This window comes from Dermacentor andersoni, chromosome 11, assembly GCF_023375885.2.
Source record: "Dermacentor andersoni chromosome 11, qqDerAnde1_hic_scaffold, whole genome shotgun sequence".
Lineage (NCBI taxonomy): Eukaryota > Metazoa > Arthropoda > Arachnida > Ixodida > Ixodidae > Dermacentor > Dermacentor andersoni.
Window position 1 is genome coordinate 123742440 of NC_092824.1, and position 22043 is coordinate 123764482.

The window sequence follows — 22043 nt, forward strand, 5'->3', positions numbered from 1 at the left end:
ATTTATAAAGGGAAAGGTGATAACAAGAACATAAAATTCTTCCGACCAATTACGATAACATCAAATATATATAGGCTGGCGATGCAGGCGGTGAAATTAAAGATGCCGTCATGGGTAGAAAGTAATAGAATACTCGGAGAACTTCAGAACGGCTTCAGAAGTGGTAGGTGCTTAGATCATAGCCTGTTCGTGCTTACCCAGTGCATAGAAATAGCTAAGGCGGGAAATAGACCTCTGTATTTAGCCTTCCTGGACATAAGCGGTGCATACAACGTGAACAGGGAATTCCTGTGGAACATATTAAAAGCTGAAGGTATCGGTAATGAGGTAATTGATTTTCTACAGGAACTATATCGAGAAAATAATGTTGAAATAACATGGGAAGGAATCAAGAGTACGACAACTGTCGAGGTTCACAAAGGATTAAGGCAAGGTTGTCCTCTATCACCGCTGCTGTTCATGCTTTTCATGATAAGCACGGAAAGAAAGCTACAACGAAGCAATCTAGGGTATAATCTGTCGTACAGATTAGGCGGAAAGGTTGTTGAGCAACGACTACCGGGTTTAATGTAGGCGGACGATATTGTACTGTTAGCAGAGAGCCAGGAAGATTTGCAAATTCTGGTTAATTACTGTGGAGACGAAGGAGACAGCTTAGGTTTCAGTATTAGTGCAGCTAAGTCCGGTGGGATGTTTTTCAACGATTCACTTGATCACGAGCTTACAATACAAGGCCATGAAATACCCCGAGTGGCCGAATACAAATATCTCGGGGTATGGATAAACAAAGGGCAGATGTACACGGAAAAGCACGAACAGTCCCTCATAGCAAAAGGGCGAAGAGATGGATAATGAAGCATAAGGCATTGTGGGTGTACAACAGGTATGAGGTACTGAGAGGTATTTGGAAGGGAGTAATGGTGCCGGGGTTTACTTTCGGGAATGCGGTCCTGTGCTTAAGGGCAGGACTGTCAGAGCTGTTGGAAGATTAGCACTAGGTGCCCACGGGAAAACCACAAACGAAGCAGTACACGGGGATATGGGCTGGGCATCGTTCGAAGCACGGGAAGCTCAGAGTAAAATCCTATACGAAAAACGCCTGAGGAAATTGGGCGATAACAGTTGGGCAGCTAAGGTATTTAAATACCTATACAGAAAGAGCGTTGACTTACAATGGCGGAAAAGAACTAGGAAGCTAGCCAGTAAGTATGCCAGACACGAGGACGATGAAAGACAGAGCATTAAACGACAAGTTCAAAACGCGGAAGGTAAAAATTGGATAAATTCAATGGAAAAGAAGCAGTGTTGAACTATATCGAGACTGGAAACAGATCAGGAAGGAAGCGTTTTATGATAACTCAAGAGGCAGTGCCCTTCTCTTTGAAGCTAGGTCAGGATGTCTTGGAACGCGGAGCTATAAAAAGAAATTTAACGAAGAAGACGCATGTACTGTGTGTGGTAAATCTGTAGAAACAATAGAACACCTCGTACTAAAATGTGATGGTATCAATCCCGATGTCGATGCGGCCACAGTCACGCTTCCTGAGGCCCTAGGGTTCAGAAATAGTAATAGTCATGTAAATAAATATGCGGTGGAAATTAGCAAAAGGCGATAGGAAGATTGGTGGCTGAAAAGCAGAAAGGTGACATAAGGTTAAAAGGGTAGGAAGACGTACTTAAAGAAAATCGAGAATTTTAATAACGCATAGCACAGGTAAACAAAAATAAAAGGCAAAATAAAAAACTGAGCATGGTGGCAACTGCCATCACCCCGTTTCAAAGGGGACGCTCCTTCCATCCATCCATCCATCCATCCTGGTTCGTCGAACTCATCTCGGCGTCCTGCGACGAAGAGTCGAGGACGCGGCGTATTGTTCTCCGCCCACAGTAGACTTGGTGACGCCGTGTGGCTAGAGGGTTGCGGTGTCTTTCCAGGAAAAGCCGACGCCGCTCTCGCGCCTGGCTGGCAAAAATTGCACCTCAGCGGGCCGTTCTTAACAGCATCAAGCACTCCCCATACGTGGGCCGATCTCAAAGATAGTGGAATGCCGGCTCCACCCGCGGTGAAGGTGAAGCAGACGTAAGCACTCCTCATACGTGGGCCAAACCCGAGGATAGTGCAATGCCGAGCCGATCCGCGGCGGAGGTGAAGCAGCCGTCAAGCACTCCCCATACTTGGCCCGATGCCGAAGCTAGTGAAATACCGGCCCGATCCGCGGTGGAGGTGAAGCAGGCGTTAAGCAGTCCCCATACGTGGGCCGATCCCTAAGATAGTGTGATGGCGGGCCTACCCGCGGCGGAGGTGCAGTTCGCCATTAAGGGGCCCACATACACAGCTTCGCTGGTCATCATTCTTCACAGAGTAGAAGGGCACTGAGTTTTTTTTTACAAAATAAAAACCTTTGTGAAATTTGGCCCCGTGGATTAAATATTTCGGCGCTGTACATTTCTTTCGTGCCGTCTAAAAATGATTTGTTGCTTGGGGACTGTGTTTGACTAAGGATATGTGAATCATTAACTTTTTAGATCGAATCGAATATCGCATACTTTTCGAATAATAAAGAGCCTTCTTCACCCTTAATATGGAAAAAGTATGTATGTTCATAACATGCACAACGTTAGCATGTTGATGTCATGACACTGTGATTTATTTTAAGCACAAATAGAACATTACAAACAAGAGAAATAAGGGAAGATGGAGGCTTGTTCAGCAGTGGACGAACAATGCCTGGAACTTTGTCAAGCCGTTTACATAAACAGAGAGTTCGCATAAAACCGGTTCGTAGGTCATGAATTTCAGAGACAGTATTGTGGGCCATTACGCAAGGCATCTACGTAGACCGGCGTGCACACACGCACGCACACGAATTTTTTTTCATTTATTCAATTCTATGTCTGATCGTGCAGAATTGACGTTGGGCAATACTCGAAAAATATTTGAGTGTGCAAATACCGACAATTCTATTCGAGCACCGAGTAGAATAGGCCACTGTTCGATTTCGTTATGACACTCTCGAATGCTCGCGCAACTCTACAGATTTAAGCGAGGGTTAGGCGCAGCTCACTAACGGCAAAAAATATCTTGGTGAAAACTTTTCCCGAAAACAGCGGCACGAGCGCAGTGGTCACCGTTCGTGCTGGCCGCTTACCGCAGGAAACGCTTGAATTTTCTCACCCACATCTGGTCCTTGGATTTCGTTAACCGGCCCTGTAAGTAGGGAGATGCAGCAGCTTTCATTTTTCACAATAACGTGCTTGTACTGCACAGACGAGCGACGGTGCACTGCTGTTGCCAGCAGAGCACTTTTCCTGCAGACAGGGCCAATTCTGAGCTGAGCAGATCACGTGACGCCAGTGCAATTTAACGGAATGCATGATGACAGCTACCAAAGAGGTGGGAATGTCAACGCGCACCAACCTTTCCGCGAAAACAGCGCTGGATTAAAGGGGGGGGGGGGCTAAGGGGGCTGCAGCCCAGGGCCTCAACTCGGACAGTCCCCATTTATTCTAACCTGCTTAGTATATGGAACCGTGGGCAACGGAACTTCGAGCGGCATGTATGAAGCGAGAAAACCAGAACGAGCAGACGGGGCCCCCCACCTAATGTAACAGCATGCGTTTAGCCTGACCATTTGCAGAGAGCTTGTCGAGCTGCAAAAAACAGGAATCCCCGCCATCTCGGCGGGGCCCTCTTTCTTAGGATGTGAGGTGCGTTTGCTTGGAAGAGTTTTCGTGGTTTCCTGTCAGTCCGTCTGGAGAGGAGGGGCAAGGGGGAAAACACCTAAAACATGTAATGTGGGATGAGGACCTAAAACTCCCTTTCCCCTCGTCATCACCACGCCATCCTCCACCTCTCAAATAGTTCCGCCGCTGTCCTTCTCACAGAAAGGATGTGCTGCAGTACCCAACAGTGCCTCCCATTCGACTTTTCTTTACCGGGATGGTAATTTGGGTGGGGGAGGATGAGTCCGATAGAAGATCTTTATGAGTCTGATGGCAGAGCCTAGGCAGGAAAGGAAAGAAGACGTCACACGTGCTTTTGTCCGCGTGCCGTGGGGCATGGAATGTTCGCTGTTCAGACTAGGGTTGTGGAAGAGTAAAGGGGGAAGTTGGAGAGTTGGACACAAAGGCCTGTCTCGGGGCCCATTCCTGCCTAGTGGCTGTGCACGCTCGCGCGCGCTCGACGGAAAAAGTAGCTCAGACTGGCCGCCGAACTTTCCAGAAAGAAGTAGAAAAAGATGACTCAGAGGTGACGGAGGGCGCGTAACTTCGCCCGCGCTAGGAGTCGCCCTCTCCCCTTCGTTCTCGCGCTCGGCGTCGACGGGGCGAAATAAAAATCTAGAACCTCCCAGAACAGACGATTGCTCCTAGCCAATAGGAAGACGAGGCCGGAACGGGAGAAGGAGTGAGTTTGTACGGAAATGGAGGGAATTTGTACAAGGAATTCTATGCTATGTGAACGCCTGCTTTGGGGCTAGTAACAGACAGACGCGGCACGCGTCTATGAAAGAAAGTTGATTGCGGGCTGCGATTCAGCCCTGAGCCGCCGGTTAAGCTTGCATACGCCCGCTTGCTGAGGAGCTCCCGGGGGACGCACCACTCTCGGCCAGCCACGGACCATCCAGGCAGCGTGCGCCAGTCATCGGGACGACCACCGTTGGACACCTGCGGTCGCGTCGGACTGACGAAGTGCCCGGTAAACAATTAGCATCCATTCATTAGAAAATGCTCAGTCGGAAGCATCAAATTGGTGCGTCTAAACGAAAGGCGAAGTTAGAAAGAGAAGAACGTGAAAAGAAGCTACCAAAGATGACAATGTACCTCCTGAATGCAGCTTCCGCGGAGCAGTATGATCGCTCTACCCAGAGTCCGTGTCAAACTCCCAATAGTACCGACTGTGCTTCTGTGGAAGACTTGCCAACTCCATCACCGCGGTTTCCTGGCAAGAAGCAAGGTTTGACTCCTTGGTTGTCTGGATCCTGTGAAAACGGTGCCAACCTCAGTCGTCCACATTTGTGAGCAACCGACGCTAACCGAGCCCTGTCCTGTTCCTGAGTCAGCAACGTCTATGCTACTCGGCGGGGCCTCTGCCACAGAGCTCCAGGTGTCCGGTCCGCCACACCCGATTTCTACTACTGCTGATCAACAGGTGCTAAACCTCCCCGATGAGCCTCCTTCTACTGACGAGCGCCAGGAAACAACACTCCAAGAATCGACTCACTTGTTTCCTGTTAGTTTGGCTTCAAATAATCGTGTTCCCACCCACAAAGTGTGCCTCGAGAGGACGAATGAGACGGCTTCTCGCTGCGGCAACAGAGAAGTAGAGACACCCCCGCAGCAAGAGGTATACGTTGCGAGATTCTCCGAAGTGACCCTGCTAAGTGGCCGGACGTTATTAGTGACAGCTTTCGGAGTGTATGCCTTGAGAAAGGGTCACTGTATTTTCAAAATCGGGCAGAAAATTTTCCGTCTTGCGAAAGGCAATACAAAACTCAAAAACGCTACATATCACCTATTTTCGTGCGAAAAGCTGTAAATGGGGAGGCGTACGAGCGACACGGGTTAATGTACTCTGAGTCCAAAGGCTCCGTTTACTGTTCATGTGCAAACTATTTTCGATTTCAACCAACCCCAGTGCTTTCACCACGCACGGCTTTTCTGATCGGAAAAGAGCAGAAGAAAAGGTTTGCGCACATGAAAATAGCGTCGAGCACCGGAACTACGTGGCAGCATGACTCGCCCGCTCTAACTCGAGCAGCACAATTGACAAGGAGCTGGTTAAGCACCTTGTCACTGAGACCGCTTACTGGACAGAGGCAGTGTGGAGATTTTCGGTTCACCGAGAAATGGCAATTATATGGGAGTGCTTGAGACCATTGCCAAGTTTGATCACTTTCTAGAGTAGCACGTCAAACGCTACGGGAACAAAGGAAAAGGTCACCCATCGTATTTGTCAAAAACCATTTGTGATGAATTTATCGAGCATATGGCAAAGGCTGTCAAGGAACGTCTCGTTGACAAAGGGAAACGCGCAAAATACTTCTCTTCAATTGTTGATTCGACTCCAGACCTTACTCACGTTGATCAGCTGTAAGTTGTTTTACGATACTATTTAAATGGGAAAGTGTACGAACGCATTCTTGGGTTTGTTCCAATTGAATCTCATACCGGCTTGTATCTTTTCGATGCCGTGATGTCCCTTTTGACGACCAATGGCAGCTCAATTGATGATTGTAGGGGCCAAGCTTATCATAATGCGAGTAACATGTCAGGAAAATACAAAGGACTGCAAGCTCAAATCAAACACCTGAAGGAATTCGCAGTCTACGTCCTGCGTGCTGGTCATTCACTGAACTTAGTTGGCGCGTGTAGCATTGACAGTTGCCTTGGGGCAGTCACATTTTTCACTGTAATTCAGAGACTGTATGTGTTCTTTGTTGCCCCACCTAAGCGATGGAGGTATCTTTAGGACAGCATGGGCGGAACTGGCCAGCAGCTTGTTTTGAAAAGTCTCTGAGACCAGGTGGTCAAGAAACGCTGAATCATGTAAGGCCATGCTGAAAATTTTTAAATGCAGTCTTGTGTTGCCTTGAAGCTATATCAAAGAACGAGGAAAAAAACGGTGACATTAGGAACGAAGCGCACTCTCTTCAAGAAAATGATAAAGCTAGAGACTGCATTCATGGCGATTTTCTGGAGTGAAATCTTGGAGCGCTTTGAAAAAACGAGCGTAGCACTTCAGAAACCAGGCCTAGACATTTCAACTGCTGTAGACCTGCTGAGCTCTCTAGAAGGATTTAATTCTTTGCGACCTCTCTTTGATACCTTCGAAGAGAGAGCACGCACGCTAAGTACCTATCAATGTTATCAGGATGAGGGCAAACGCATCGTTTTGAGTAAGCACCCCGACGGAAAAAGCGATAGTGCGCTACTAGGTAGAAAAAAGTATATCGTAGAGACATACAATGTTGTACTTGTCAGTCTAGGTTCTGCTTTGCGAGTGGGAAAGGCTGCCTACACTGAACTCTGCGAAAGGTTCGGATTCTTAAAATTGCTGACAGAAGTTGGGAGCGAGGCCTCTCTGGCACAGCTAGCTGAGAAGTTGGTGAAAACCTACAAAAAAATGATTTGGAGCCAGCATTTCCCGCTGAAATCGTTCAGTTTGCGAACTTTCTGCACAACTCTGTGTGCCAGGACACGAGTCCCCTGAGGACAATGAAGCTGCTGCACGAATGAAAGCTTATTGATGTGTTCCCGAACCTTTCTATTGCTTTGCGAATGTACTGAAGCATACCCGTGGCAAACTGAGACCGAACGATCGTTTTCCAAGTTGTCGCTGATAAAAAATCGCCATCGCTCGAGCCTCCTTGACGACAAGGTGAACTCGCTTGCTATCATGTCCTCCACGATCTATCCTTCGAACAGGCTATATCTGATTTCGCCAAAGCGAAGGCGCGAAAGATGCCAGTTTAAAAGAGGACTGTTTTCGCTATACATGAATAGTTCCAATAAGTTCGTTGTGTCGCCTCCCAGTCTCCACGTTGCCAATGAAACGCTGAGCAGTGTAATTCAACATATGCAAATCTTCGTTGTTCGTCTCTTGTTTGTTCTTCTTGTAATATTTAGCGTGCTTATAAAGAACTGTATGTTTGTGGTTTTTTATAGTGCCACGTTTATTTGGTGTCGTCCTTGCTTGTCTTACCTTTAACGAAAATATTTTCAAATAATGTTTTGTAATTACAGTTAGTAATTTTCATCTGTATTCTAGTGCATTTTTATGGTGTTTGTATTGCCTAAAGTATTGTATATATCTATTGCATATTTATAGAGTAACGTGTATAACGATTACTGCAGTCTGATGCTTGAATTTTAATAAAGAGTGTTTTGGATATAACCATGCGTCTCCTCACGGGATTAAACTTAGTGATGCAAACAAAGCCTAGCTTCAGAAGGATCGACCTCTGAGCTGCGTTGTCTTTTCTACGTTCTTGTTCGTCTTGAGTGCACTAAACTTTTCCTTAAAGCCTAGCTTTTGCTGAAAACAGAATGCAGATTAATCACAAAGTGAACATATGTGTTGGTGTTTACAACAGCACGCATTTCAAGCAAGTTTCCTTGTTTTCCTTATAATAATACCAATAATAATAATAATAATAATCCCGTTGATCGCACTTCGTTCATTTTTGTTTGGTGGAATTAAAATGAAGCACGACACATTTCCAGTAGCGTAGCAAGCGACAGGGGGCGCCATGCCCATTAGCCGAGGGCCCCCATTTTTCTTAGTCCGGCCCTGCGCGAAACGCCCGGTGCCGGCTCAAACAAGGAGGGCTGACACACGAGCCTGGGGCGTCTACAAGCTGCACTCATGCCTGCCAGCCGAACGAATTCTCCGATTGTGGCTGCATAAGGTAATTGTAGAGAGATCGCGGGAAAGGCGACGCGGAAGTGCTGCTCTTTTCCGAGAATATGATGGGCATTATTGACGTATTGCAGCAAAGCATTAGCTCGAAGAGGACCATGTTTGTTGTGCAAAGCCAAATGCGAAGCTTGCATATAGACTGTATGGTTGCGCTGCAATTAAGAGTGCTGTGTATACGGGGACACTAACCGCAAAACAAGCGACGAACATGGAACTCGCGCACTAACAACTGTTAATGTATTCGCTTACAGTCATCATACACATATACATTGAGTACACAGTAAAATTTAGCGTGTACAATCTTGCAGCTAAAATTGTTATGCATTTGCAACAAGCATAAAACCAACATTAGAAAGCACATGTATGAGACACGTACCCCAAGGACGTATTGCAAGTTATCACTTGTGCGAAACCTCTTACAGTGTGCAGGTTTAAAGCAACTATATGTGCAAGGAATTAAGGCTAGGCACTGCCTACACAAAATATTTCTTACATATAATTGGCCGTGCAGAAACCCCCGAATGTCATCGCGGATTTGTAGATGAAGATATACATCACCTCTTTCTAGATTGCCCACAACACACGAAGACGCGGACTTAAATCAACCCTAATTTTATTAGACCGCAGACCTTTCAGTTTAAAGAAACTTTTTGGTCCTTGGCCAACAACGGCCTTGCAGAAGAGCGCTTTGAAAGCATTAAAAGCTCTTTTCTCGACGACAGCGGCATTGTCGGTCGTTATTAACGCTTTTAATGTTCCTTTAATTTCAATGTCGCTGTCTATATGCATGTGTTTGTGGATTATGTAATGTTGACATTTCCGTTGTGACTATATGTGATAATGCATTTACACGATGTATGCACCATCCGCTGACTAGAGACTGTATTACTAAGCGACAGTATAATCTGTATTTTTAAGACTTTCTTCTTTTCATAATTTTAATTATTGAGTTTTATGCGCCAAAACCACTTTCTGATTATGAGGCACGCCGTAGTGGATGACTCCGGAAATTTCGACCATCTGGGGTTTCTTTAACGTGCACCTAAATCTAGTACACGGGTGTTTTCGCATTTCGCCCCCATCGAAATGCGGCCGCCGTGGCCGGGATTGTATGACTTTCTTCTACAGAACTGTCGAGTCATTTAACTTGTATATTGTATGTACCACGTATTTCTTACGGCATAAAGTTACTGTGAAAACGTTGCTTGACAAGTTGTGGTACTTGTATGAAAATGTTATTTGATGTGTAATCTTGAATCCTGTATCTTCTAGGTTAGACCCATTCAAGAGCTAAGGTGTAGCCGGCGCCTTATATTTTGCGTCAACGTCTCCTTATATCGTATCAATGAATAATAAAAAGGTGCAGCGACACATGGCCATATTTGCAGCGTATAACCATGCTGTCTCTGAGCGTGAACTCACGTTGAAGAAGGGGATCTGCGTGGCCCGCAGCGTTGCGAAAACCCGTGCGCGCGTGTATGCGGCGCTCCCTCGTTGGCCGGCGCCCGCCGTTCGTGATTGCGACAGCGCCTTCTTTCAACGAAAAACTTCAGTTTGGCCTAGTTGGTGTTCACTGCATATCATACCGCAAATAAAGACTGGGACAGCGGAAGAGAACACACAAACAACATAGGCGGTAACTTTCAACTGGTTTAGTCACGGCAGCCCGTAGGCATATATAGACAAATAGAACATGCGCAGAACGCAGGAAAAAGAACACTCATCAGCCTAGCGGGGCAACCAGTTATGCAAAAAATATATTTCTGATTGAAACAACCTAATGGAAGTGCCACTAACAGTCTTGGCCTTTCTCATGTTTGCTGTGGTCTGCGCATGTTCTATTTGCCTATATATGCGCACGTGTTGCTGTGAATAAACCAGTTGAAAGTGTTCTTTTCCGCTGTCCCGGTCTTTATTTGTGGTCAATATGATATGCATCTTTCAACGAGTTTATTTCAGATGCACAACGGAATCGGATCATACTGACAACGCCGCCATTCGCGACATCCTTGGTACCCATTGTGTGGACATTCGTCGTATGCCCAAGGACTCGCTGATGCATGTTCGATGGATTTGTGTTGCGCTTCAACGATTAGACGGGTCAACTCGCTCACACTTTTGCCCAGAGTCGTTAAATAGGGTTCGGCAGGCGCACTTCTTGCAGTCAAGTTCAAGAAAACCATTGGACCATCTTTACCATGCTACTGTATCGGCATCGCTGGGGCATGATAGCACAGTAGCGTGGAATCTGCTTAAGCAGTCAGTCTTTCGACTGACTGCTGAAGCAGATTTAGCCGAAAGAAGAGTTCGATTATCGACGGTCGCACCACCTCAACAAAATTGTTCAAAGTGGTAACATTATAGCGCATTGTTCTCAGCACCAAACACGTTAAGCAGTTCTCGCAGGGGCGTACAGAGGAAACGAGTTACGAACAGAGAAAGGTATACGTCGAGTGCAATTTCATTAACTGCATCCCAATGACAAAAGCGGAGCTATAGCTACACCGTCCAAATTGGCCTTAACCATATGCTACGTGAACATAGCAACAAATGAGCGGCCCGGTTGTTTTCTTGTACTTTACTGCAAAAATGCACCTGGTGATTCAGTCTCGACCGGGTGAGGTGGGTCTTCACCGCAAGAATCAAAGACGATGACGAAGGCGGGCATCGTGATGATGAATAAAAGCAGAAAAGATTGTATTAATCTCATTGGTACGTGGTTGCGACTCTGTCCGAGTCTCGAGCGGTTCTGATTAACACGGAGACCAGGACCGCCTTAAGTAACCCATTGTGGACGTGTGGTCGTCGATGTCTTCTTTGAAAACGTGGGGAGCCTGTGGAAGTATCAGTGCCTTCGTCAGGTTCTGCAGTCGACGAGTTCCTGCCCTTCGGGTTTTCTTCTCTTCATCCTTCCCTTTGCGTCTCTGCTCAGGGCATAAAGGGCTGACGCTTTTTCGGGGAAGAGGGCAATTATGTCGACACGAGAACGCCCGCTTGAACGTTTCTCACACTTGACAGGTCGAAGTCCAGCCTTATCCAAACAGCCCTTCCATTTTTGTAACTGGCTCGTACAACAAACAATACAAAGAAATTCTGAGCGTAATGCGAAACCTTTGAAATTAAAACTAATGAGCTCCTAATAACTAACAAATGAAAAGAATTGCATCGCACTCTATTTACAAACAAGAAACTTATGGATTCCCCCAATTCCACGATTATTACCTCTTAATGCGCACTCGATTGGATAGCTGTCTGAAGGCTTTTGGGCCTCGCTCAAAGGACGGACGGACGGATCTCGACCCTTTGAATCAGGCGGCGGCGGCGCGCGCCACCTAGCGTTGAATGGTACTATATGCATGCATACCTATGTATTTACTCATTTACTTTCGCGTTGATATTATCCACCAATCAGATAGCCCCCGTTTAGTTATTTCTACCTGTTCAGTCTATTTTACTTTCACTGTCTTTAAAACCCAACGCTTTCAATAGTTCCCCGTTGCATTCAACTTCAGGGTGAAGTTGTTTACAAGCAAGTATCAGGTGTTCAGCTGTTTTCTCCTCCTCTCCACATGCCCCGCACAATAAGTCTATCTCCTGGTATCTGACTCGGTACATTTTAGTCCCCAGTACACCTGCCCTGGCCTCAAACAACAATGAGCTTCCCTTAGAGTTATCGTAAATATTTTCTTTGGCTATTTCTTGCTTAAACGTCCTGTATGTCTTTAATGCTGATTTGGTTTGCATCTCTGTTTTCCACATACCCCTCTCTGTCTCCTTAACCTTTTTCTTGACGGATGATTCCTTGCCTGTCCCCCACTGCTGCCCAAGTATTTGCTTGTCAATTTTCTAGTTCGCTTCCTCCACCTTGTGTCAGCATTCCTCGTGTATAAGTAACTGAAAACCTTCCTAGCCCACCACATTTCCCCCATTTTTCTCATTCGCTCTTCAAATGCTACCTTGCTACTAGCCTCTCTGCCATCGAAAGAAGACCATCGCAGATCCCCCGGCACCCCAAGATTTGGTGTCTTGCCATGTGCTCCCAGAGTGAGCCTACCCACACCACGTTGCCTAGTTTCCAACTGTTGCCGGGTCTCTGCTCTCATACGTAGAACTGCATTGGCAAAAGTCAGGCCCGGAACCATTACCCCCTTCCATATCCTTCGTACTACCTCGTACCTATTGTAGTTCCACAGTGCCCTACTCTTCATAATCGCTGTCCTTCTGTTACCTTTAGTCGTTACATATTTTTCGTACTATGTCAGATACTCAATGCCATTATTTATCCAAGCCCCAAGATACTTGTACTTATCGACTATCTCCAGCGTGGCCTTCTATATTTTATGCTCGCCACAAATGTTATTATTAAAAATCATGACTGCTGATTTTTCTTCGCTAAACTTCAAGCCGAATCTGTCTCCTTCTGTACCACATATGTCCATCAATCCCTGCAGATCTTCTGTATTGTCAGCCATTAATGCAACATCATCCGTATATATCAGTCCCGGTAATGACTGTGCAATCACTTTTCCTTGTTTGAAAAATGATAGGTTGAAGCCGAGTCCGCTTTGCTGTATTTTGCCCTCTAAACCTTGTAGGTACAGCATAAATATCAGAGGTGACAATGTACACCCCTGCCTAAGCCCCCGCCGAATCAATACAGGCTCCGAAACCTGCTTTTCCCATTGTATAATCACCCGATTACATTTATAGATATCTTTTAAGAAATTTGCTCCATCTTGCACTCCTAAAGTTTCTAGAATGCCCCACAAGCCCTGTTGAAGTACATTGTCATAGGCTCCCTTGATATCCAAAAAAGCCAGCCATGGGGGTCTGTGTTCCTTTTCAGCTATTTCAATGCACTGTGTTATTGAGAACATATTGTCTTCTAGCCTCCTATGCTTCCGGAACCCATTTTTTAGCTCTCCAAGCACCCCCTCGTTCTCTACCCATGCCTGCAATCTGTCCTTTATAATCTGCATAGCCACCCTGTAAACCACTGACGTCACTGTTATAGGCCGGTAGTTATTTATGTCAGCTTTGTCCCCTGTTAGAATCGCACCGCTGGCACGAGTTGTTGTAGTCTCGGTGCTGACGCCCGTTATTGCCAATGGGTCGCAAGCCCCAAGGGTAGCGTTGGCCTGGCGGCCTGGGGCACTGGAAGCATCCGAAGGTCCCGGCAAAGCATGAGAAGACTGGTAACAGAACAACTTGTTTATTCTAACATAGCAAAAGAGCGGCCGGTCAGGTCGACCGAAGTGGAGAGACGGGAGAGCACGTAACTCAACAGTACAAATCGGAGCCTCTCTTCTGGCGTCCGGGGGCAGCTGCTCTTATACTCCCGGCGTCGCGGTCCAAAAGGGAAGGAGGGAAGGTCACGGGATGAAGGTCACGGGACGGCGCAGCAGGAGCCCACGACGGCGCGAACTGTCGGGCCGAGAGACCTGCTGAACCGAGTGTAGTGACGCATTGCCAACCCTCACCCACACGACGGCGCGAACAGTTGAGCCGAGAGACCTCCAGGCTCCTCATTCGGGGAACTCCGCTCCCCGGCTGCCGCGCTTTGACAAGCGAGGGCACACACACACACACGCACACACGAAGACACGTGGCACTGAAACACGCCTGGACACGCTTGGAGGGTAGGCGTTTCGGCGGCGTCGAACGGGCCAAAATGTCCGCCGCTTTGAACAAAGCCCCGGCGCCCGTTGCATCCGCGCCGGCATTACCGCGCGTTGTAGGCGAAACGTAACACCCCCTTTCCCTTATATATCATTCTCGTCCTACTTAGCCTGCATTCGTCAGGTACTTTACCATCCATTAGCATTTTGCTCACTACCTCCCTTAATGCTTTCCTAGATTTCGGGCCCAATTTCTTTATTAACATAATTGGAATACCATCTGGGCCTGCCTATGTGCTACTTGGTACCCTCTTCTCGGCCCTTTCCCACTCTTTGTCCAGGCAAAAGCAGTGGATTGACCGGGCTATCCCTCTCCGACATATTGCATGTACTATTTCTCTGTTCTGTAAATTTTCCCCTCATCATGGTTCCTATATGCTCCATTGCCTCCTCTCCTGAGTACCTTGAGCTGTTACTATATACCTCTGCGCTAGGCTTGTTCCATTACCCAAGGAGTTCAGATGTTGCCAGAATTTCCTAGCTGCCTGTTTATCTTTTTTATTGCTTACTTCTGACAGCCATTGAGACCCTTCTGTCTTGATTTTCTCGTTGATCAAATAGGATGCTTCCCGTCTGCATTTTATGTACTTTACCCATTTCCTCTCTACTTCTGCTTCAGGTTCTCCCTTACTTTTGGAATACCTGTGTTCCCTGGTGGCTTCCTGACGTTTCTTTATGGCCTTCTTAACCTCTTCGTCCCACCAGCTCTTGAGTTTTCGTATCCCTTGCCTTGCTTTCCTGACTCGCACCTTACCTAGCTCAAGCTCAGATAGTCTCATTAACATTGAGCAAGTCCAATCAGTTTCAGTACCCTCTGATATACTTCTTCAATTTGTTTGGCCGCTATTTCCACTTGGTCTTCTGAGTAAAAAATCACATCTGGCTTTTCCTCGCGCGCTGTTCGTGCTTTAGTTTCCCTCTTAAAACTCAATTTGATACGTTTGTGGTCGCTACCTATACTTCTGGAGCCCTGTTCATCTATAATCATGGCTCCTGATCTATCGTACATCCTATGTGACATTAACGCATGATCTACTGTCGAGTGTCGAACCCCTACCTCCTATGTTATGATCCCGTCACACTTCTCAGTAGAGTTACAGACAACTAAGTTATGCCTCTCACACATATCCAGCAGCATCTTGCCTATGGAGTCTGTGTACCCATCCATATCTTCAACATGCGCATTCATGTCTCCTAAAACAATTCTCACGTCCTTTTCCTAGCTCATTGATGTCCGCTGCTATACAGTCCAACATTTTTTTTTGTTTTCCTCTTTAGCATTTGATCCTGCCCAAAGGTACACAAAGCGTAGAAGTGTTTTCGCCCTCGCTACTTTTCCTTTTACCATAAATGCTCCTTGCATTCCTGTTTGACCCTTTGCCAATTTGTATTTTTATGAATGAGTGCTCCAATTCCCCTGCCCTTTCTGCTACCCTGCACTCTGTTGCAGTATTCCCATGCGTAATCAGGGTTACAGGGCGGTTGTTCCATGTCCCTAAGATGTGTCTCTACAAACCCATAAACCATTAAGTTCTCCTGCCTTAGTTGCTCTTCGATTTTCTCCCATTTTAGCCTATTTCTGCCACCTTGCATGTCAACGAACCCTATGTCTGTAGTGAACCCTATGACTTCATTTGCCTCTGGTGCTTACTTCTGTCTCCTACAGTACCGATGCTTGCTTGTTTGCAGCTCCTGCCTCGAATCGTCCATGCCTACACTGGTTCCTTCAGGGCTCTGGTCCCCCTAAAAAAGCTGTTGCTTGGCGACCCATCCTGCCCCCTATCCTTTTGCCAGTCACACCACTGTAGTGAATGCCATCCTGCACAAAAGGCCGGGAGCCCGCTCCATACACGTCCCTGTTGACTTCCATCACGCTCTACCCGAGTCGTCGGCTTAGACTCCTAATGACTCGATTGGCCTCAACCACCCTCCTTTATATCTGGTAAGTCTGGCCCTGCACTTCTGGGATAGTGCATATGGTCACATGCACGCTCCCTAGTGGGCTCTCTAAGCTTACTCAGCCCAGTCTCAATGTACCTCTCAAGGTCCTGGCTTCTCTCCTTAAGCACGTCATTGAGCCCAGCATGCGTAATGACCAAGCTGTCGCTCTCCGTGCTGTCCCCTACCACTTCCCGCGCCTTGGTCATCGCTTCCGCCATGCCCTTCCCCGCTTGCGCCTCCACCTGTACTCGCCCGGCCGCCTTCACTCTCGTCATCACGCCTTGTTCAGCCCTCCCCACGTTGGAGTCCCCTATCACCAGGACCCTTCTGCGTGCGAGCCTTTCGCCGCCAGCCTGTGTCCGCTGCCCCTCTCTTCACGCCCGCTGGCGCCCCTGTGGCTGCAGTGTCTCCTCACTCGGGGCGTGTTGCGCTGCTTCGCTATAACTACGCCGATTCACCGGCGGCGAGCTGGCGACCGCTTGCTCTGCCTCCCTGCCTCCCACTTCGCCTGTAGGGTCTACCCTACTTTCTGAGCTCCTTCCATCCGGATTGATGTACTGACCCGACATTCTCCGCTGCCCGCGTCTCCAGCGCATCGAGCCGCCTTTCCAGTTCGGCGCTCCTTTCTTGCTCTTCCCCAAGCTCGGCCATGGTCCTTACTAACTGCGCGGCCTGAGCCGCCTCCACCTTGGCCAAATTGTCAACTTTCGCCTTAGAAGCGGGTAGCCTGCAGTGCTACCCGCTTCTTCTGCTCCTCCCTCAGGTCTGCTTTAAGCTCTTCGAACTTAGCCGCCCAAGTCCCTTCCAGTTAATGGACGGCTTCCCTGACACCCTCGCACGACCTACACGTGAAGGTAGACCCCCTCCGCGTCTGCTAAATTCTGGAATTTAGACTTGTCGAGGAAGCACCATCGCAGGCACTCATCGCACTGCACTTGCTCTCCCGTCCCCCGCGGCCTTCACGTTCTTCGGTTTCATCGCTAGGCCTACGTCCCTAGGCCCAACGAGCAAGTTCGCCAAATCACTCGAGCAAAGCAGACCACTATACCAAACAAAAATAAAAAAATAGCACTCCCTACCCCTTGTAGGAATCCGAAAAGCTAGCTGAAAGAATTAAATAAGCCTATCAAATAGGTCCCGCCTATCACCTAGGCCTAACGGGGAAGCCGCCAGACCTAGACAAAGCCGGTACATTTACTACTCTTACCAAGAATTCAAAATTTGCGCCCCTACTCCATGCAAAAGAAAACACTTCGAAACACTGGCTAATGCCCAGGAGCGTCCGCGAGATGCGTTCCACACCATCACACGCCAGCGGCCAGGCATACACTGCTCTCTGTCGTCGCTTGCCACTTTGTGTGCCCGCGGCTTGCTTTCTCCTCCTTGAAGGGGAGGCCGTAAACACGAGAATAATCGCCAGTCTCCCTTTGCCCTCACTCTCGCGGCACTGCAGTCACTGCCTGACTGGCCCTGTTCGTACACGCATACCTCAGCCCGGTTGAACCTTTCAGCCGCACCCCTACTCGCAGAGACGCGTCCTGTTTTGTTATTAGGCGACGCCTCCGTTTTTCAACCGTCACAACGAACCTTTTGAAGTTCTGCGCGATGGCCGGTTCCCTTGTCTTACGGGCTGCGGTGTGGCGTCTTTCTCGATTCCTCGCTGCGCCGAATACTTCGCTCGTTTTAACCTGCGCCGCCTGAAAAATGTTTGCCATGCCAGGCGCTGACCGAATGTGCCTTTGAAATCCTTGAGCGTCGGGTTCCGGCTTTGCTTCGCCGCCATGGCATTCTCCTCTCCTTTTGGCGCTTCTGGAAAGTCGCTCAAGTGGAGGTATGAGGGAGTTTTTCAGCGCGTCCCTGACTTTCTTGGGGCTGCTTAAGCAAGTGTTGTAATCGCACCGCTGGCACGAGTTGTTGGAATCTCAGCGCTGACACCCGTTGTTACAAATGGGTCGCAAGCCCCAAGGGTAGCGTTGGCCTGGCGGCCTGGGGCACAACTGGACGCATCCGAAGGTCCCGGCAAAGCATGAGTCGACTGGTAACAGAACAACTTGTTTATTCTAGCATCGCAAAAGAGCGGGCGGTCAGGTCGACCGAAGTGGAGAGACGGGAGAGCACGTTACTCGACAGAAGAAATCGGAGCCTCTCTCGGCGTCCGGGAGCAGCTGCTCTTATACTCTCGGAGTCGAGGGCAAGAGGAAGGCCTCGTGACGAGGCCACGTGATGGCGGGGCACGGACACGCTGAGAGACATGTTGAGACGAGTGTAGTGACGCATCCGCCGAGCAGGCGCCGGTCAGACCTCCTCGCTTCACACTTGGGGAGCTCCTCTCCCCGGCTGCCGCGCTTTGACAAGCGTGGGCACCACCATGCACACACACACACACACACACACACACGCACACTTGAAGACACGTGGCACTGAAACATGCCTGGACGCGCGTGGCGGGGAGGCGTATCGGCGGCGTTGAACGGGCCAAAATGTCCGCCGCTTTGGAACGAAGCCCCGGCGTCCGTTGCATCCGCGCCGGCTATACCGCGCGTCGTAGGCGAAACGTAACACAAGCCTCATCTCCGGAAGGAACCTCCTCCGGAATATTCACTCTTTCTACTTTCGCGACATAATTGCTCTCTTCTTCTACCGCGATTCTGTCTTTGACAACCTTCAGTATGTCTAAAGAGCTTTCCGAATGTGTCAGTATCAAATCAGTCTGTAATTCCGCGCTTGTCCTGTGTGTTTTTCTTCGTCCTGTGTCGTTAGCGCGGTTACATAATGCATTCCAATAGATAGCCTATATTTCCTTAGCAACGCAGCTTTTACTTTTTATAGTCGTCTCTCGTTAGCCTTGCAATTATTTCGGTTGCTTCGCCAGGAAGAACGGTCAGAATCTGTCGCAGCCAACTCTAGTACCAACCCGTTTTTCTTGCAGGTTCGTTCAAAAGTAACGAGAAAAATCCCATGTCATCGTTCCCTTTCTACAACGGCATGACATCCCTTATTCTCACTCCTGCATCACCTTAACGTCTTCGATTTATCGAGAGGTTATTTGCTGATAACCTGGCCCGATCACGCTGTACGTCTAGTTCTTTTAGATTTAGTTCGTGAGCTCTCTGTTCCTCTCTTTCTGCAGCTTCCTTTTGATCAGCTCTTTGCCTTTCTTCTACCACGTTTTGTTCAGGTTTCTGAGTTCGATTCTCTATTTCTTCCCATGTCTCTGAAATTTCGTCCTCAAGAGCGCCACGCTGCTCAATCCCCTCAATAAGCTGCGGCTTTCTATGACTTTTCTCGACCTCAATTCCCAGCTCTTCACATAGTAATACCAACTCTGGCTTTCTCCGTTTGCTTAAGTCCATAGTCAATCCCGAACGAGGACTTTCTTACTCTACTGTGACGTGAGGAAGCTTTCAACAGGAGCCTGCACGTAAGAAACTAATTTGCCGTTTTACAAAACACACGAGCTAAAACCTGGCAATTCTCAACGCCAAGCGCTCACCATCCTGCTGAAGCCAGGACGAAGCGTGAAGTATCCCATTGCTGCCAACCAGCTGGTACAATCTCGACCGGTTGAGGTGGGTCTTCACGGCAAGAATCGGGAAACTACATCGTGATGATGAAAAAAAGCGGGAAAGACTGTATACACTCCATTGGTAGATGGTTGTGACTATATCCGAATCTCGAGCGGTTCTGATTAACACGGGGGCCAGGACGGCCTTAACCCCTTGTCCTGTTGTGGTCGTCGACGTCTTCTTGGGGAGCCTGTGGAAGTATTAGTGCTTTAATCAGGTTCAGCCGTCGAGCTCCTGATCTTCGGATTTTCTTCCCTTCGTCGTTCCCTTTCTGTTAGCTCGGGGAATAAAAAGGGTGACGCTGTTTCGGAGAAGAGGACAATTATATCGTCATGGGGACGCCCGCTTGAACGTTTCGCACACTTGACAGGTCGAAGTCCGGGCTTATCCTAACAGCCCTTTCTAGGATGAGGCAAATCATCTCGTCATGAGAACGCACGCCTGAATGTGTCTCACACTTGACAGGTCGATCATAACACTGCAAACCTTTCTTTAACAATATTGTGATTCCGGCCAGAAGCGTGAACAAGTTGACCACGCTAATCACTGAAGCACAACACAAAGCCATCTATGGAGACACATGTCCATCCACCTCATCATCAACAAAAGAGTAGACACTTTTGTGGATGCCATTAATGTTGTTCACAGAATGGATTCCATGCATGTCGCTACGCCTAAGGCCTCTGGTTGGATTTAGGCGCAACGGTGAGAAATAGTCCTCCACTAGTGTCCCTCATAACCCACTGCATGCAGTTTTGGGAATTTAACACACTACGTGCGCTCCCTGTGTTGCATTGTACCGTCATGGCGAAGGACTCGATCGCGTCGTTGTTTCTCACATGCTATTCAGTTGACTGGGCGTACAGTCTTGGCGGACATTACATGTATCGAATAATGTAAATTAGCTTTCATGTAGTACATGGGTGCCTCGTGTAATTCACGAGGTGCTCTTGTGCGGGTTGGGATTTGAAGGGGTGCTCGTTAGTCGGTGAGCGAAGATTAATCTGTGCGAAGTGCGGTGGCTGAATCTGACAGATATGGGTAGCATACACCGACGGAATGATGCGATGTGGCAGCGAATGCGGTAGCAGTCGTGGATGAGAGCGAAATATGTCGGCACTGACGCACAAGTATTTCTTGAACCCAGGCACCGACGTGGCGATCTACTACGACAGTTGCATCCACGCGCAGGGGCTCCAATAGTCTACAGGGAACAAGCTGCTTAGCTTAAGACTGAATCCTGAAGATAGTGGGTGACCTGACACTGGCAACAAAGCTCGAGGAAACTCCTGCCGCAGAAGCATGGGAGGCACCTGCTTTCTACGCCTACTACAGTTGGCGTCACCGAACGCTGTTTTCGCGCCTGATCAATGCTCACCACGAGAGCACAACATCGGCTCATACACCGCCGGCGAGTGACCATCGTCGTCCCCCCTCTGGTTTCTTCGAGAGCATCAGGTGTGTCCGTATATTCTAGGAATTACTAAGAAAGCTAATCATTCGTCAGTGTCTTTGAAGCATATGACACTGCTTTTATTGCATGAAACATACGCATACTGCATGCATACTGATGGTTCGACCCCGCCTACCAGCTCAGCAGCCGCGTTTGTCATTCCAGCAAAACGGGTCACAATGAAATTCAAGATGTCACACATATAACGACATCTACGGCAGCAGAACTTGAGGCCCTCCGTACCACTTTAAACTATGGCATTGACCAACAAGCAGAGAAACAAGTCGTGTTTTTTGACTGAAAAGATTATTTTCGCAGCGTCAAACCTGCTCTACGTCTCGATGCATATGAGCAGATACCTGAAATAATAGAGAGTAACCATCACGCTCAGGAAAATGTCACCTTTCAATGGCTTCCGTGTCAATGTGGCGTTGTCGGCAGCGACCTCGCTGACAAGGCTGCTTGGTTGCTGCCCACGGAGGCGCTCGTACAATTTCTTCCACCGTCAAGGACTGACGCTGCTAGAGAACTTTGCTTGCTCGCACAAAGACATGTGCCTTCTGGAGCTCTCCGAGCGTATGTAATTGCCGCCTACGATGCTAAATTGACCCTGGTCCTGAGCCCTGGACCCTTTGTTACGGCTCGAAGTGCTCTCTAGCCTTTCCCGCGGAGATGCAACACTGCTCTGCCCCATATGTATTGGTGTGGCAGTTACGAAGGCGTAATCTTTCCCTCTTGGAATGACCGATGCACCAATGTGCGACACCCGTGGTTTTGAAGAAACCGTTGTGCACTCTCCCTCAATACCACGTCTAGCCCAGGTCTTTACAGATTTGACTCGAGCAGAGAGTTTTGTGAAATAGAAACTCTTGGACCCTGGCCACATCCGTCGATGGCGCAGTTCGGGCTCTACGGCAGTGTCAGCGGCTTCAGTGACCGATTGCGGCTCATTCTCGCCCTCTTTCTACTTCCCTAGCTCGTCTGGT

General features: G+C 48.3%; 2 protein-coding genes and 1 pseudogene across 12 annotated transcripts in view; 1 reads left to right on the forward strand and 2 right to left on the reverse strand.

Annotated features, from left to right (window-relative positions):
• Nucleotides 1-22043, reverse strand: part of LOC126539643 (BBSome complex member BBS2-like) — a 211532-nt gene that overhangs the window by 126576 nt on the left and 62913 nt on the right. The window lies entirely within an intron of this gene.
• Nucleotides 1-22043, forward strand: part of LOC126539335 (sodium-dependent glucose transporter 1A-like) — a 212214-nt gene that overhangs the window by 97189 nt on the left and 92982 nt on the right. The gene's annotated exons all lie outside the window — the stretch shown is intronic.
• On the reverse strand, nt 11800-12891 carry LOC140214166 (uncharacterized; annotated as a pseudogene).